This window comes from Planococcus citri, chromosome 2, assembly GCF_950023065.1.
Source record: "Planococcus citri chromosome 2, ihPlaCitr1.1, whole genome shotgun sequence".
Classification (NCBI taxonomy): Eukaryota; Metazoa; Arthropoda; class Insecta; order Hemiptera; family Pseudococcidae; genus Planococcus; species Planococcus citri.
This window is the reverse complement of record NC_088678.1, coordinates 63121712-63139691: the sequence shown is the minus strand read 5'-3', so window position 1 is coordinate 63139691 and position 17980 is coordinate 63121712. Positions and strand designations below refer to the sequence as shown.

The 17980-nt window shown below is 35.5% G+C and overlaps 1 protein-coding gene across 3 annotated transcripts in view; it reads left to right on the top strand.

Moving 5' to 3' along the window:
* LOC135836989 (uncharacterized) overlaps nucleotides 1–17980 on the top strand; it is a 321905-nt gene that overhangs the window by 83430 nt on the left and 220495 nt on the right. The window lies entirely within an intron of this gene.

Sequence of the window (17980 nt, the reverse complement as noted above, 5' to 3'; positions counted from 1 at the left end):
GAGCAAAAAACCAAGATTTTCCCAAAAATGCCCCCTCTTTGAGAGCCCCTATCTCCCCTTCAGAAATACCTTGAGTGCTAAAAATGTTTCGAGGGTAACTTTACACTCAAAATGAAGGTCTCTGCTGAATTTGGTCAAAATCCGTAGAAATTTTTTTTGGGCGATGGGGATCCACTCTAATGTGAAATTGTATACTCGTGTCTCGTACCTCCATGTGCAGTACGTAAATGAGCTAAAGCTGTCAGAAAAACTAGAAAAAAAGAATCGATCCACACGTCGATGAAATTCGATACATTAATTGGTTTAAATATCGTTCGAGTGGCGAGAAAGATAGTGAAAAACATAAAGGAAAATACCTCCCCTGCGTTATATTACACATACACAGCGAACAGAACACAGAACAGCCATAAATATACTGCAGCGTGTTATAGTTAATCCGTTTTTGTTTTATAATTCACAAAAGCGTAATGAACTTTCAATTTATACTTTTGTAAATCTCATTACACGGTGTTTCGTTTTAATAGTAATACGAGTAACAAGCGTCGGCGCGCGAAACATTCATCCGGAAAGATGAGGCGAGGCGAGCGATATAAAAGCTCCGATAATCTTTTCAATATTTGCGGCGGCAAAAGGACTCTTTTGATCGGGGCACGTATTATAGTGTGACGGTATATAATGAGATGAGCTTTATAAATGAAGTATAGACTATAGCATGATGATGGTGCGCTTGCGTGCGTGCGCGAGAAGGAAAGATAGAGCGGGAAAAAAAGAGCTGAAATGAACGGGATGGGATGTTGATAAATAAATTTCAATCGGATGAAAACATAAGGTTTTTAAGCCGTCGGCAATTTGCTCGCTCGTATCGTGGGCTTTTATAACAGCCGATGAAAAATTCAACCGTGGTTAATGAAACGATTGATGTTTTAGAAGCTTTAATGCGTTCGTTTGCCTATTTACGTGATTTTTTTTCCTCGCTCTGTTCGCGTCGAAGTGATTGATTTATTCGAACTTAAGGATGTGATGGAGATGAAGAAATGACGAAGAGATGGAGGGTGGAAGAGGACGGGACGTTTCTCGAGATGCGAAATCTAACGCCGAAATTAGTTTTTAATGGTTCGAGTTCGATGGAAAGAAGCGATGGCTTGAGTGCGGCTGTAGAGTATATCAGATAAAAATTGAGTGAGGCAGAAGTTTAAAAATTGTGGTATTGTTTTGTTTCACGTGTAAGTAGATGATGTGAAGAAAGAAGGTTTTTTTTGCGAATGTGTGTGATTCAAGTAAGATGGAATTTTTCAAGATGTGGGAACTTCAAAAATTCGTTGAAGGCTCAAGAATGGCTCAAATCACATCGGTAGATTGACGAAAATGGGATGTAAATCAAGTTTCAAATTTCTTCCTCGATTTATTCAAAAAATGGAGAAGAGGGTTTTTTATTCGAGCCAGAATTATTTGTAGTCAAAATGTTTCCATTTTCAGTCATTTTGGAAAAAAATAACTTTTTTGCCAATATATGAGCATTTTTGATGACTTTGAAAAAAAAATCGACTTTTATTGGGCGATTTTAGAAACAAAACAGGATTTTATGATAAAAATTAGAACTGATGCACAATTCTGACAAAAAATGGAACTTTCTAACAATTTTGACAAAAACCTAGACTTGTTACCGCAACTTTGGCGAAAAACATGAATTTTTTGCAATTTTGGCAAAACATGAAAACATGACTTTTTAGAAAGCTTTACGAAAGTTTGGAATTTTTAAGCGAAAAAAAAACAAAATTTTTTTGCAATTTTAAAATTTAGGACATTTTTGATAATTTTGTAAAAAAGGGACTTTTAGACGTTTTTAAAAAAAATCATGACTTTTTAGAAAGCTAATACAAAAATTTGGAATCTTCGGACAAAAAAAAATAAAATTTCGTGGCAATTCTACAATTTTAAGACTTTTTGGTGTTTTTTTAAAAAAAATGAACCGCAATTTTTTTACAATTTTGGAAAAACATGACTTTTTAGAAAGTTGATACAAAAATTTGGAATTTTCGGGCAACAAAAACAAAATTTCTTGGAAATTTTAAAATTTAAAACTTCTTGACGTATTTTCAAAAAAAAAAATTACAATTTTGGAAAAACATGACTTTTTAGAAAGCTAATACTAAAATTTGGAATTTTTGGGTAAAAAAAAACAAAATTTCTTAGCTATAAAAAAATAACTGACAAAATTCGGTTTTCGTCAAAATTTCCAGAAAGTTTATTTTTTTGTCAAAAAGTGCTGAAAAGTCTCGCTTTTTTGCCGAAAATGGCCAAGACTTCTCCGCCTTATCCTTTAATTGTCAAATTCTCAATTTTTATCAAAATTTCTCCCTTTTTAGCCAAAATTGCGAAAATATTCATTTTTTGGCAAAAAAAATACAAAAAGGAATTGTAAAAGTCTTGCTTTTATCCAAAAATTGACAAAAAATCCCCCTTTTTAACACAAAATTATCTATAATTTTAATTTTTTTTCATCAAAAATTTCCCAATATTCTCACTTTTTTGAAAAAAATTTGTCAAAAAAATCGTTGCCTTCTGCTAAAATTGTCAAAGTCTTGCCTTCTGTCAAAAATTTCAGCAAGTCTCCCTTTTTTTCTAAATCTGAAAAAAGTCACTTTTTTACCAAAAACTTTCATAAAAAGTGTCGCTTTCCTGCGAAAAATTCCAGTCTCGATTTTTTGCAAGAATTCCCAAAAACCTCGTGTCTTTTGCTAGAATTTGTCAAGATCTCGTTTTTTGACAGAAAAAAAAGAAGTCTCTTCTTTTGTCAAAATTAGCAAAAAAAAAGTGCTGAAAACTTTCTCTTTTATAAAAAATTTCAGAAAGACTATTTTTTTTTTTCAGTGCCAAAAATTCTCACTTTTTTCCAAGATTAGCCATGAGCCCATGACCAAAAAAAACTGGCTTTTTAATCCAAAAGTTACAAAATAGTCTCGCTTTATTGGCAAAAATTGCAAAAAAAATCACTTTTGCCAATAATAATAATTGCCAAAAATTCTTAATTTTTGCTTTGTAATTTTTTTTTCTTTAAATTCAATTGAAATTTTGTTTTTTTGTGATTTTTTCATGTATTGTTTTCGTTTTGTAACTTTTTCCCTACTTTTTTTCAAATTTTTTGGAAACTAAAGTAATTTTTTTTGGAAAAAATCGAGCACGAATTCTGCAATTTATGACACGACGAGTCCATTGCCGCAAATTGCAGTTCACCGGAATCGATTCTTATCCAGAAACGTAATGAAAATTCCATTTAAAGGCCCTGAAATGTGACAAAATTCAATACTGGAGTCTCAAAATTAGTCCAAAACAGCCGTCTTCTGAGTCAACTTGGAAAATTTCTCCAATTAAACCAAAATCAAAAATGAAGAAATAATTTATTGGCAATTGACCTTTCGATTGCCGAACCAGGCACTTCGTCCATGATAAATTATTTTGTACCTACCTAATTTTGATATACTTATGTCTTAAATCAAAAAGTGATGGATATGTGTTAGGACACCCTGTATACAAAGCTTTCTAAAGTGTTATGGATTAACCTATCTTATAATTTTCGATACACACACACCCATTGGCTCTCTGGTCAACATCAACATTAGCATGTTTTTCATCACCATCTATCGCTATTGATATTACACCGCTATATAGCACTTGAAAAAGCAAGCTGTTCTTTTCAACACACACTCGACTAATTCGTCGTTGAAAAACCTCTTTGGTCGTACCATCGCATCGTCGACGTTCGACGAACAAATAAAATACCGATATCCGCAGCGCAAAAACACGACGACGACGAGAGGAAAAAAAATAGAAAGATCAATTTCCTACATTATGTTATTCGAGTATATATCGAGACGAAAGAAGAACCGAACGACGGTACTTGCTTTTTCACGAGTAATCGACAAATTGAAGCTTATACGGTATTGTTAGCACAGCAAAAAGGATACACTTGCGAGTTGTTCTTTTGTGAAATTCGCTATCACAATAGAGACGTATACAAGACGATAAAGTATATACAGAGGATGGCACACAGTAAAAGGAGGAAAAAAGGACACGAAACTATCTCTATATAAATAGGCAGAGAGAACTCAGAGTGAGTTTTCCTCTATGTAGTATATTGCGTACGCCAAATTGTTAACGAACTGTCAATGGATTGCATCTGGAAATTTCGTACGTAGATTTCCATCTCTTGCGCCCCCTTTGTTGCTTGCTGCTGGTAGCGAACGCTTTTCCAAACATAAACACTATAAACTTGTAACTAAATTTATCTTTACACCGTGTTTCCAGCAGAGAGAATACCTTTAACTGGAAACAAATGGCTTTTTGAGAGACATAGAAGGTGATACGAAGAGGCAGGTTAATGCTTTATTAAATTTGTTCGCTTCATTACACGTTAAAATTCTCAGATTTCACAGAGTGCAGTACGAACCGATAAGAAATGCTCGGTAAATCAAACGAATTCTTGCTAAGATGATTTTTTTTTCTCAAACAACGGCGTATTTACATCATAACCTCATTTCATTTCAATTTTGTAGTGAGTGATGTCAGAGGCGTGACGAAGTGATGTCTTGTGGGAGGAGGGAGGGGGTGAGACTGAAATTTCCATCAAATTTTTTCGCCAGATTTTCCCAAGTTTTTACCCTAGATTGCTCCTCCAGAAATTTCCCACGAAGTGCAATTAAAGGAAAGTTCACTTCCCCAGTAAACTCGGTTCTCTCAAAATTTCCAGTTTGGTCTCTCGTTCTCCTGACAAGGTAACACCATACTTAATTTTAATTCCATAATCATCGCTACCAACTTTCAACTTAATGAATCTAGCCCAGTCAAATAGCAGAAAAAAATGGGCGAACCCAAACATAATTGCAAACAAAGGTTTTTTTTGGTGAATATTGTCTAGGATGGTGTGCTGAACAACATACTAAAAGTCCCCGCCCCTACTCCACGAGCTAACCCCCCACAGTGGATCAAAGCTCCCCCCAAAATCAGTTTTTCATCAAAAACTCCTGAAATATTGAATTTTGAGTAAAATGAGCCCAGCGATCATTTCATTTCCTCCCCAATACCTATCAAATGAGCTATCGACCAACCCCCTAGCCTCAAGGGGGTGGCGCTACGACCCCTCAAAGTGACGTGATTTCAATAATTTTACATTTTATGATTTGGGACTTGTAACCTGTTCTAATTGATAAAATAAAGTCAAACTTGGGAAATGGGATTATTTTGAGAGGTAAAGTTGACCTTTGGAGTGGGGAGGGTCAAAGTTGAAAATTACAGAAAGGTCATTTTTTTGGAGGGGCATAACATGACCCCAAATGGAAGAAAAGGGTCCAAAATCATAGCATCGAATAGTACCCTATCTGTGATCTACATATCCAAATTTCAGCTTCCTAGGTCATCCCCACCCCATTTAAAGCGGAATTAAGCTAAAAACCCCCTTATTTTGCCCCTATTTTCGTTTTTTTTCCATCTTAAAAGGAGTGGGGATGACCTAGGAAGCTTAAATTTGGATATGTTGATCACAATGGGAATACTGTCTTATGGTATGATTTTGGACCCTTTTCATCCATTTGGGGTCATATTATGCCCCTCCAAAAAAATGACCTTTCTGTAATTTTCAACTTTGACCCTCCCCACTCCACAGGTCAACTCTAGCTCTCAAAAGAATTCCATTCCCCAAGTTTGACTTCATTTTATCAATTAGAACAGGTTACAAGTCCCCAATCATAAAGTGTCAAATTATTGAAATCACGTCACTTTGAGGGGTCGTAGCGCCACCACCCTTGAGGCTAGGGAGTTGGTCGATAGCTCATTTGATAGGTATTGGGGAGAAGATGAAATGATCACTGGGCTCATTTTACTCAAAATTCAATATTTCAGGAGTTTTTGATGAAAAACTGATTTGGGGGGGGGGCTTTGATCCACTGTGGGGGGTTAGCTCGTGGAGTAGGGGCGGGGACTTTTAGTATGTTATTCAGCACACCACCCTAGACAATATTCACCAAAAAAACCTTTGTTTGTAATTATGTTTGGGTCAAATTTCATATTGACTGTGCTAAATCTGTTACTTCTTTTAATCGTATGTACAGCTTATCAATACTTACTTTTATGTCAATAAAGTTAACACCAAACCATCCTAAACAATCAGCAATTTACAGTCTTAACAAGCACTAAACAGCAGCTTTAAGATTCGCAGCGCTCTGCTTCGGTGAAAGTACATATACATTGCATAAAATAAGTACTACGTGTAGTCGTGTACACCCAGCATAATATTTTCACCATACAGAAACCCGGCTCGGGACGAGTAAAACGTATAGTTTATCAGCGAATAAATATAGGTTAGACGGCGCGTAATTGTTTCAATTTATTTTAAACGAGAACTGGGTCAATTTTGAAGCTAGGCCAGTTCGCAAAATTTATACACTCGTGAAAGTTTCCCATTAACAGAAAAAGCCCAATAAGCGACGAGCTTACTATGTACTAGACGAAGGGATGTTGTCGAGATGGAAAGCCTCTGCCACATCAAAGGGGGGAGGTTCGTTACGTAAAAGAAACAAAAAAAATACCAGTTTCGTTCGTACTTCGTATTTATTTATACAGAGCGCTTTAATTTCATCGCAAATTTCACCATAATCCTTTTACTCTGCGCTGCGTCTTTCATACGACAGAATAATTCCTGAGTTGCGAGTTTTTTCGCCTGAAATTGTCGTATTGAAAAAGTCGTCGAGGAAAAAATATAGGTCTTGTTTCGCGACGAGTAAGCCTCGTGTACGAAATTTTCACGCCAGTGGATGAAAAACTCCTTATAAACGAAGAATACCATCAGCTCTGCAGTACACGCAGTGTAATTTTTCATATTCAAACTTGCGACCATACAGCGATGTAAAAATGGAAACAGATTTTTAGTATTCGTATTTTTCATCACTATGCACGTATGCTTATAGGTGGTCTACTATCTTGGAGATGGAATTTAGGAATGGGGCAAGGGATACAGACAGAGGGTTTTCACCTTCGGGCATCAGTTTTATACTCTGTTATATAACTATTACTTCGAAGCAGACAAGCGAAAAAGATTTATCTCTTTGGCTTTTTTTTTGCAACGTTAACCTCCCTCTCTGATAACTTCTTCGTCTCAGGGATGAGATTACCGTCGTCGCGTCGCGTTGGTCGTTTTGTGCAAATCGATGCAAAATAAAAACCTTGATGGTGAAACGGCAATTTTAGCGCCATAATTTAAATTCTATTTATACAAGAAATTTGGATTTTAGTTTCGCTTCTAACTTGCTCTATACGTCGTCGTCGTCTTCTCTTTATTGCTACTTCTGCTCTTCTAATCTTTTACCTCGTGTATATAATTTTGCTCGCTGTATGCTTTCGCCAACGAGTTTTTATTTATTTTTTATCTCGTCTGCAGCTTTTTTCTGCCCCTCATTCGTCGCAGCCCAATTTTCTCGAATATTTTTCTCCTTATATATTTTGGAAAAAAAAGAAACAGCAAACTCGTACATTTCAACATGGCCTGGCCCAACATCACCAGCAACGAAAAACACGAATCGATGAATAGCAAATTTTACGCGTGATTTATTACGGTCGTCGCTCAGGTATAAATATTAATATTGTTTTCCAAATGTTGCCGAATAGCAAAACAATATATGTTGGTGGAGGGGGTTCCAAATATGTACCATGCAGACGGGATGCTTTCTTATATTTTTTTCTTCCTTTAAAGTTTGCCTTTTTTTCAAAAGCTAGACAACATATTGAGTATGTTTTATTCGCGTATATAAGATGAAATCTTTTCCGATAAATTTTACCCTTAGGGAGATGAGAAATTTTTTAATAATTTTCTGCGCTAGGTAAGTTTAAATATTTTATTGCAAAGTGAAGAAATTCGACAGAAATATTCGTCTCGTGAATATTCGAAAACGTGAGTTTTTTGCGATTTATTTATAATGAAAATTTTCCAAGTTTTGCATACTCGATGAAAGATACGGAGATTTTTTTATTGCATTTTTCACGTCAAACGAATAATATTCATGTGTTTGAGTAAGAGAAGGATGTGAGGGGGGGTGGTCTTTGAATATGGTAGTTTTGAAACTGAAATCAATTTTTGGTAACTACAAGGTGGTAATTCTCCGATATGAAATCATTTCAAAACAGTTTTTCTGAATCTGAAGATATAAAAACAGACAACCTTGAGAAGCCAGACAGATGGCTCAATGACCTTAAGAAGGCAGACCGACGTACGACCTTGGAAAGCCAGCCAGACACTCAGGCAAGCTCAAGAGGCTAGACAGACAGACTGACAGACGTCCATGAGAGGCCAGACAGATGGGTCATTCGCCTCAAGAGGCCAGTCTATTGAGTCAATGGTCTTGAGAGGCCAGGCAGGCGGACAGACAACCTAGCGAAGGCATAACGATAGGTCAATGACATTAAGAAGCCAGGCAGCCGATCATGAGAGGCTAGAGCGGTAGGTCAGTGACCTTGAGTGCTCATACCTTCGGGAAAATGACCTTGAGAGGCCAGACAAGCAGACAGACGGGCCAATGGCCTTAAGAATTTAAGACAGACAGACATGTGGTCTTGGATTACAAGATAGATAGGTCAGTTACCTTGAGACTGAGGGTCCAGACAGACGGTTCAATGACCTCGAGGGGCCAGACAAGCAGACAGACAACCCTGTGAGGCTAAACAAACAGGTCAATAACCTTAAGAATTCAGACAAACAGAGAGACTTGAAAAACAAAATAAGTAGGTCAGTGACCTTAAGAGTACAGGCGAGTCCAGACAGATGGGTCAATGACCTTGAAGGGCCAGTCAAGCAGACATACAACCCTGAAAGATCAGACAAACAGGTCAATGACCTTAAGAATTCAGACAAACAGAGTGACTTGAAAAACAAAATAAGTAGATCAGTGACCTTGAGAGTCCAGACAGATGAGTCAATGACCTTGGAGGGCCGGTCAAGCAGATATACAACCCTGGGAGGCTATACAAACAGGTCAATGACCTTAGGAATTCAGACAAGACAGACATATGGTCTTAGAAGACTAGAAGGTAGGTCAGTGACCCTCAGAGTCCAGGCAGATGGATCAATGACCTTAATGGCCCACACAAGCATACCTAAAACCCTGTGATGCTAGACAACTGTTCAATTACCTTAACACTTAAATGTTGACTTAAATTTAAGTCCCGTAATCGTTGACATGGCGGCTGACAGCCGCCGCGGTGGCTATCAGCCGCCATGTCTACAACCACGGGGGACTTTTTTCAAAAAAAGTCAGGCCGGCGGCTGTCAACGATTACGTGTTAAGAATTCAGTCAGACAGAGAGTCTTAGAAAATAAGATAGGTAGGTGAGTGACCTTGAGAGGCCAGACAGATGGGTCAATGACCTTGAAGGACCAAGCAAGCAGACAGACAACCCTGAAATGCTAGATAAACGGGTCAATGACCTTAAGGATTCAGATAAATAGAAATAGACTTACAGACAGACAGTCTTGAAACAAAATAAGTAGGTCAATGACCTTGATAGTCCAGGCAGACGGGTCAGTGACCTTGAGAGGCCATAGCTCTTGTTAGTACGAATATTTTTTCACAAAAGCGGTGGTTTTTGAAAAAAGTTTTTACTTTTTAGTTTAAAAAAAAAACACTCACGCATTAAGCGTGAGAATACCGACTTTTCTCTAAATAAAAATATTTTACAAACGAATTGATTCGTTTTTTTTTTAAACACTTGTACAGCAATTGATTTGTTTACAATCGAATAGAATCATTTACAAACGATCGGGGATTGAACAAATTGATTCATTTCTAGGTGAATCACTCGCGAACGAGTTAATCAATAGTTACTGAATCATTCGCGAACGAATTGATTCGTATAAGTGACTCGTTCGCGAACGAATCGATTCATTTACTCAATTTTTGATGAATCATTCGCGAACGAATTGATTCGTATGAGTGACTCGTTCACGAACGAATCGATTCATTCACTCAATTTTTAATATATCATTCGCGAACGAATAGATTCGTATAAGTGACTCGTTCGCGAACGAATCGATTCATTCACTCCATTTTTGGTGAATCATTCACGAACGAATTGAATTATTTTTTGTGAATTATTCGCGAACGAATCAATTCGTATGATTAATTTTTGGTAAATCATTCACGAACGAATTTATCAATTGTTAGTAAATCATTCGCGAACGAATATAGTTGATAAATTAGTCGCGAATGACTCGATTCATTGAATTATTTTTCGTGAATCATTCGCGAACGACTCGATTTATTCAATTTATTTTCGTTGAATTGTTCACGAACGAATTGACGGGTCTGTTAATCAATTGCCAATGAATCATTCATGTATTAATTTTTCATGAATCATTCGCGAACGAATCGAATTATTCGATTGATTTTTGGTAAATTATACAGGAACGAATTCGAAATAAGAAAATCGATAAATTTCAACATTTTCTGTCAAAAATCCATTTAATTAATTTTTGGTTAATTATTCGCGAATATATCGAGTAATTATCGAGTCCAAAATTGATCCGCGTACATTCGAAATAAAAAAATCGATAAATTCCAACATTTTCTGTCAAAAATCGTTAAAAAAATTTTAAAAAAAATTTGCTCCTGGGGTAAGATTTGAACCGTGTACCACTCGCTCACCAAGCCAACTCCTTCGCCACAGGTCCACCGTTGTACTTTTCCAAAATGCAATTTTAAAAGGTATACATGTTGACTACCTATTTGAAATAAGAAATTCGATAAATTTTCATTTCTATTTTCGTGAAATTGATCGATAAACGTATCGTTTAAACGTACATTGTATCAATAAAAATATCCTCGATTTTTTGTCGAACTCGAATTTCCAAAAATTCATCCGCGAATATTCGAATTTCGAAATAATACGAAAATCGATAATTTTATTTGATAAAATGGCACATTGAAAAAATCATCAACTTTAAAAATTAATTACTCAAGAACAGCTTAACCGATTTTGATGAAATTTAAATTTTCACCCGTTGGATACTTGCCTAACATTTTGTCATCATCAGCATGTTTCAAAAGTTCGCAGCTTCAGCGTTTATCGAGCGACAAAATTTGCGGGGTGACTTTGCACAAAATTCATTAAAAATGAAATTTCTCAGGAACGGCTGAACCGATTTTGATCAAATTTATAATCTTATAACTAGGTTACAAGCCCGATTTTTTGACATAACCATCATGCTCCAAAAGTTCAAAGTTTTCGAGGTTATTGAACTTTAAACTTTTTTTTCACAATTTTTCAAAATTCAATATCTAGAAAACGGCTGAACCAATTTTGATGAAACTTTGCATACAACTAGTCCTTTACCGTCCCTACAAACCAAAATTATCACCACGATCCAAAAGTTTACAGCTTTTGAGTTATATCGAAAAAACCAAAAAAAACTTATATATATATATATATATATATATATATATAGCCGCATACAGGTAAACTCATAACGTTTTGTATAAAATACAAACTCACGTCCCACCTATAACTTCGTTGCTGTGCATGCGCTCGATGCGTCACCCCATAGGCCTGATAGTACTCGATGTTAGGCCGCGTTATATTCGTTAACTTGATTTTTGGGTGACCTGTGGAGAGGTATCTCATTGCCGAAACATCAATTTTTCAGAAAAGCTTTTTTTTTTAAAGTCCCATACGTCTCTGTTTTTCGCAAATAGCTTTTTAACAAAGCATCCCACAGAAAAATAACCAGCTCTGAGCAGAAAGAAAATTTTATTCTCTACAATTTCCTTCATTGCATTTTTTTCCTAGGATGCATACTTTTCCCATAAAATCACTGTTTAGACTGAAAAACACGAAAATTCGGACCTGTATAATCAACTCTAAATTAAAATTGAGCAGTCAAAAATTTATTTTAGACGATTTTTGACCACGCCATGTGAAAGAGGACATCTTCAACCACCAAAATCACCAAAAAGAACGTAAAAAACGTAAAAAATGATTCTTGGCAATAAACACCTTTTCCTCATGTCCTTGTACATAATACTTAGGCTATGCACTCATTTGAAAATTGAGTCAAAAGAGAAAGTGTATAAACGGCAATCTCACGTCCCTGCTCAAACTTTGCCAGTAGACTCCCCACACCTTGTAGATTCATATGGCACCTCATCGAAAAGTCACGTCCTAAAAAGGTTACGAGTTTGTCAAAACGTTATGAGTTTACTGGTTAATCTATAAAAAAGTTACGAGTTTACCCCCTAGAATATTTATATATAGATATGCAAACGGTACCTCTACGTCACCTTTTATATACTCACGCGTTCTCTTTGTCACCGAAATCGGTGACGGAGGCGTTTTGCCGGTGACGAAGACGTTGCCCTGTGTATAACAAGTCCAAACGGTTTGTTTTCCCCTGAAACGTAAAAGGGCAAAAGTTTGTCCGGTGACGAAAAGGTCATGTATACACCTACTGTATACAGATTTTAAAAATTTTGTTCCATCAACACCGACATACCCTCGACGTCACCGTATATAAACAGTACCTATTGGTCACCGCTTTTTAAATGCTTCCAGTTGTGTTATATTTTCGTATTCGTAGCCAGCGCAGTTGCAATCTATTAGGCAAGGCAGCAGGTGACAATTTGGTATAGTCAATATCTTTTTAAATACACAAGGTCACGGAAGAGATCAATTTATAATCGGAGGCAAATTGGTACCATTCTCGTAAATTTTTTTTGTATAAGCTTAAAGCATGTAAATCAAGTGGGGAAAAGAGTATAAGCAGTATTACAACTGTGCTGGTTACGAATATGAAGTAAATACACCTCCGGAGGCATTTAAAAGCCTGGTGACCAAAAGGTACTGTTTATGTATGGTGACGTCGAGGATACTTAGGTCCATATATATAGGTATTAGTAACCAGACTTGTCAACTAATGAATGGGTTAATTTTACTATACAAGTGGACTGACCAACTTCTCAACTATAGTTGACAAGTCATGGGTTAATTTTACTATACAAGTCAACTATGAGTTTTCAGAAACTTCCAGCAGAGCGCGCATGGCTTAGAAATCAAGGCGCGAAGACGAACGCAGGGTCTACAGTCGATTTGTAGTGAGTAGAATGTGATGCGCTGGTGGAGATGTATGTAAATACAGTGAACCTGAGTGTACACCACAACAAATTTGCCCTGAAATTTTTCAGTATTTTATTGGCCCATGGAAAAATTAAAAACATCAAAATTTTTTATGTTGTTCAAGCTTTCTTGTGGTGTCTTAACTTTCTTAAAATTCAAATTACTTCGACTCCATTTTTGAAATTTTTCTTCAAAATTTAGCCTAAAAATCTGATAATTTTTTCCAACACATAGATTTTTTTAATATTAGACTGAATCTGCAAATAAAATTTTAATAAATGATTTAGAACAGAAATTATACCAATTTTAAAGTTTTGTTCACTTTTCTGCATATATGCCAAGCATAGTTGACATGTCTGGTCGCTAGCAAATATATATATATAAACCTTATATAAGGAAACCTGAATTTTCGGGAATGGTCGTATCGTGATCCCAGACCCTCAAAACGTAAAGAAAAGTCACTCCCCGACCCAACTTCCACCATCGCAACAAATACAGTACTCCACTTTTCTTAAGAAAAGTCGGTAAAATCTAGTTTCTCTCAAATTTAATTATTCCTCCAGAAATTTTGAATATATTAATTGAATATTTGTTTTTTTTTTTCATGATCGAATGGAAACTAATATTTTTGTGGCCAAATCGTATTCTCCGAGTTGCCAAAACTCAGTCACTGGGTGACAATTTGGTCAAGCTGAATTTGATGATAATTCCATCTATATGTATAACAATTTGAAATTACTTCAGAAACGTCTAGTTTTCTTGGAGGCTCCAGATCAGCTCAGAAATGGTAGCAACTAGCTATAAATTCGGGAGGTCGACTTTAGTATATACAACTCGATTTTGAAATTTTCATCTCGAGTATTTTTATAATTTTCAAAAATTCGCAGAAAATCCAAAAGTCAGCCTCAACAGCTCAAAATTTATTTTCAGGATGTGGGTGAAGTTCTTTTACAGTGAACCAAATTTTAGTTCGGTTGGAGTTAATATCAAAGGGGTTGTAAACATTCCCTTGTTAGGATAGGATGGTTTTGGAATCTGATTGGGAGGGAAAGGGAGGGTATAAAATCACAAAATTTATGTTGAAAATCATTGTTTCAGTAATTTTTCACAGTTTGTCAGCACATCAATTTCTCCGATCGTAAAACCAAAGAAGAAATAAATGAAAAGTGTGACTCATTGTGGGGGGGGGGGTTAATATGCCCCGAAATTCCAGAAAATAGTAAATTTGCGTGATTAAAGAATTGTTTTTACTGAAAAAAAAACTTTGAATGAAAAATCTGGCAATAATTTTGACCTAAGAGACATACAGTGAGTGTAAGGAAGGCTAATTGAAAGGCCCGTGAAAAAATATGAACTCGGTACATAATTTATTTCATTCATTTTCAAACATTTTATGGTCGAGTTAATTTTTTTTAGAGCTTCGAAACTATAACTGTTGGAGAGAAGAATTTCGACCTCAAGAGAGATTTTGAGAAATGGTTGTGAAGCATTCAAAATTTTACAACCTAGCTACGAAAATTCACCTTATTTTAGAATTTTTATGATTTGCTAACTGTACGTAATGAATACTTTAAGCTTATTTGAGGCAGAAGGCACTCGAAGCAAAAAGGAAATAGGGGATTAATGCCCTAAAGATTTCAAAAATGGGTATTCTATCTGTGTAGTATTTTTTTGCGCAGATTTTCAAAAATGTTGAAGTGTGCAAAACCCTCCTCTTACAGCTCTGCCCCTTTGCGATGAAAATTATTCTTGAGGGTCCAAAATGTGTATTTTCACTTTTTTTTTATTGGTATAGAAAAAGAATTCCTGTGTGGTTATGTTATTAGTTATATGAATATTTAATTAACGTGAACCGATTAATAATAATGTGTTTTTTGTTTGTTTTAGGTGAGTGCAAATTTTCATTTAAAAATTGAAATCTAAGTACGTTGAAGCGGGTAGGTAAGTCATTTCATGATAAAATCAATATTGTTCCTCTTGATTGTTCTTCAACCATCTTAGCTATAGGTACCCAGCTACCCACCTATAGATAATTTTCGTCTCACGAATTTAAATTTCACTTTACAGCAATCCCTCCTCTCCCTTCTGTTCTCCAACTTTGCAAATTCGCGAAATTTCAGTCCTCTGTTCGTGCTTATACGTTTGTATAGCATGGCGTCGGGGGCAGGGGGTTTTTTCCTGTTAAAACTTAACGATAACGCCATTTTCGAAGTTACCTATAGTAAAATTTCTTGCATCGTCGTGTCCGGTCTAATCGTCTAATTTCCGTAGAGCTTTTGTTAATAGCTGAGAACAAATTAAACACGTTCACGATACGCTTAATCCTATACGGTCTGTAAATCCCTCGGTATTAGATTTTCCATGTTTTTGTACACCGTCGAAAAAAAAAAATCCTATTGTGATTCGCGATATAAAATGTAAATTTTATTTAGCCTTTTTTTTTACTCGTTCGCTGCTAAGCCGTCAATAACAACGCGTATTACTCTCGTTTTATTTTTTTTAATTGAAACTCGCGTATCGACGACGATACGATGTGATCGTAATACTTGAAATTTTATCGTCAACTAATTGAGATTTATATAGGTGTAGATTTACGCCCCTGCTCTCTTCATCGTCTTCATCATCGTCGCAGCTTACGTTAGACTTTCGTTAACTCCGAGCACGTGTTTCAAAAAGCAGATGTAATGAAAGCCGAAAGTGCTGTATGGGAAATTTGGACGAAAGAAATTGCTTTTTACGTTTTCGCCTTTACTTGGCTCGTTCGGATTGTTACATAAGTTTGAACGATGCGGCAGCTGTTCAGTCTGTATTTGCTCTCGAGTCGAAATTTACTTTATAAAGTGAAATTTGTTGGCGAAATTTTTCATTAGGGGTTGTTTCGCGTACGTATAAAGTTTGCCGAGAGTATAATAGAATCATGAGAAGGGCAACGATTCGAGGTTATTCGATGAATTTTCAAAACCAACCGACCAATAAAGAGTTCAACGATGTAAATGTCGACGTTGCGATTGAGCTTCGTGAAAGTTTTCCCCTCGTTCGTTTTTATTTACTAATCTGTTGACGTGCGGAGTAATTTTTGAAAGAAATAAATGTCGAGAAACCGATGTAAAAATGTTGTTTCGACATTATTGAAATGAAATACACGCGTAGAATGATTCGAAAATGCTAGAAAATGTTTATTTTGTATAGTTTCGTCGAGGAAATTTTTTCGACTTTTATTCGAGTAACGTGTTGACTGCGATGGTCTATTTGCGTAGTTTTAGTGTGAAACTTGTCGACATAAGGACTGTGAAATGTTGATGCTATGGTGAATTTTTTATGAATGGAAATTTTTTATTGTGAAATTAAGAAAGCGTTGGAGGTTGAGTTTTAACGACGAGTTACTTCCGGAAGTATTTATTCGGGAGAAATAATTATTTATTGTAATGTTTCTACGAAGGATAGAAATTTGAAAAAGTTAGATAGAAATATCGAGTTAAAAATTGGAAAATTAGAAAATCATAATTTTTTAACCATTTTGGTCGAGATTTTGTTGTTGTGTGAATACAATAGATGAGCTAAGGGAACCACTCGAACTGATACGGTTTGATTTCTACAAAACTAAGCTAGATCGAAAGAATATGTCCTAAAATTCTCCTTGATCAAAATTTTAAACGTTTAAGTTCATTTTTGGATTTTAAAAAAAATTTTCAAAAGGCAAAATATTCACAAATGTTGCTACTACACTACGACAAATTTTTCATTTTTTTTTCAAACAAAATAAACCAACATGAATCTTTATTTCAACCTTCCTAACTCGAAAACGATCATTTCTGAGTCTTTCTGGAACTTCCAGTAAATTTTTAATTTTCTTCTGGAATTTCAAATTGCCTTGGAAAAACGAAAAATTATCTTAGGTAAGTGTAGCTTTGATTGATGCTTATTGAGGACATTTTCGATCATTTTAGAAAATTTTTAGTAGTTACACAAAATCAAAATCTGTTGAAAATGGCGCGAAAATTGTAATTTTTCGAGCTAGAAAGAGTGGAGAAAGGTTGGAAAGTCGATATCTTTAGAAGGCACATTTAGGCCCTCCTCTGAATATATATGTATGCCAAATTTTCGCTTTCTAGGTCAATTTGAAAGGCATTCAGAAGTGACCAAAATCAAAACCCATAAAAAATAATGCAAAAAAGTCGAAATTTCCATCCAGGGCAGGTTTGTTGCTCCAGAATGCTTATTTTTGGATATGCTATTCATCCTGACTTCCTGTTGATTTATTTAAATTTCGATTTTTTTTGGCCATTTTCATCCCATTCACCCTCTCCTAAACGTTGAAACTTACGCGATTTTTGGAACCATCTTCACTCAAACCTCTCAAATTCAATGCCAAATTGAGCCTAAATACCAAATTTGAGCGAGTTTCGTTGAAATGATTCCAGCTGAAATACTCGTAGGTTGTCTTGAAATTCGAAAAAAAAAAAAATAAATCGGACATGTGTACCTAAAACTAATGAAAATGGACTTCTGGAAACCCCAAAACAAATTTTACTTTCGATTTTCGGTGTACCTTTCTCTATAGTTGATACCTTATTCAACTACATTGAATCCAAATCATACAATCTCGTTAATTTTTAATTTCATAAGAATCAAAATTTAAGATAACTGGAAAGCAACGAATGTAAATTTTTCAAAAATATGTACATGGTTTCTTTTGCTGTTCGGTTTAAAATGTCGACCAAAATAATTGATTTGATTAATTTCACCTTTTTGAAAAGAAGTGTAGACATTGTTGAGTAGTCTCATTTGAATCTTATCCTACTCCGAAAGCTTGGTATGACTAGACTGAAGA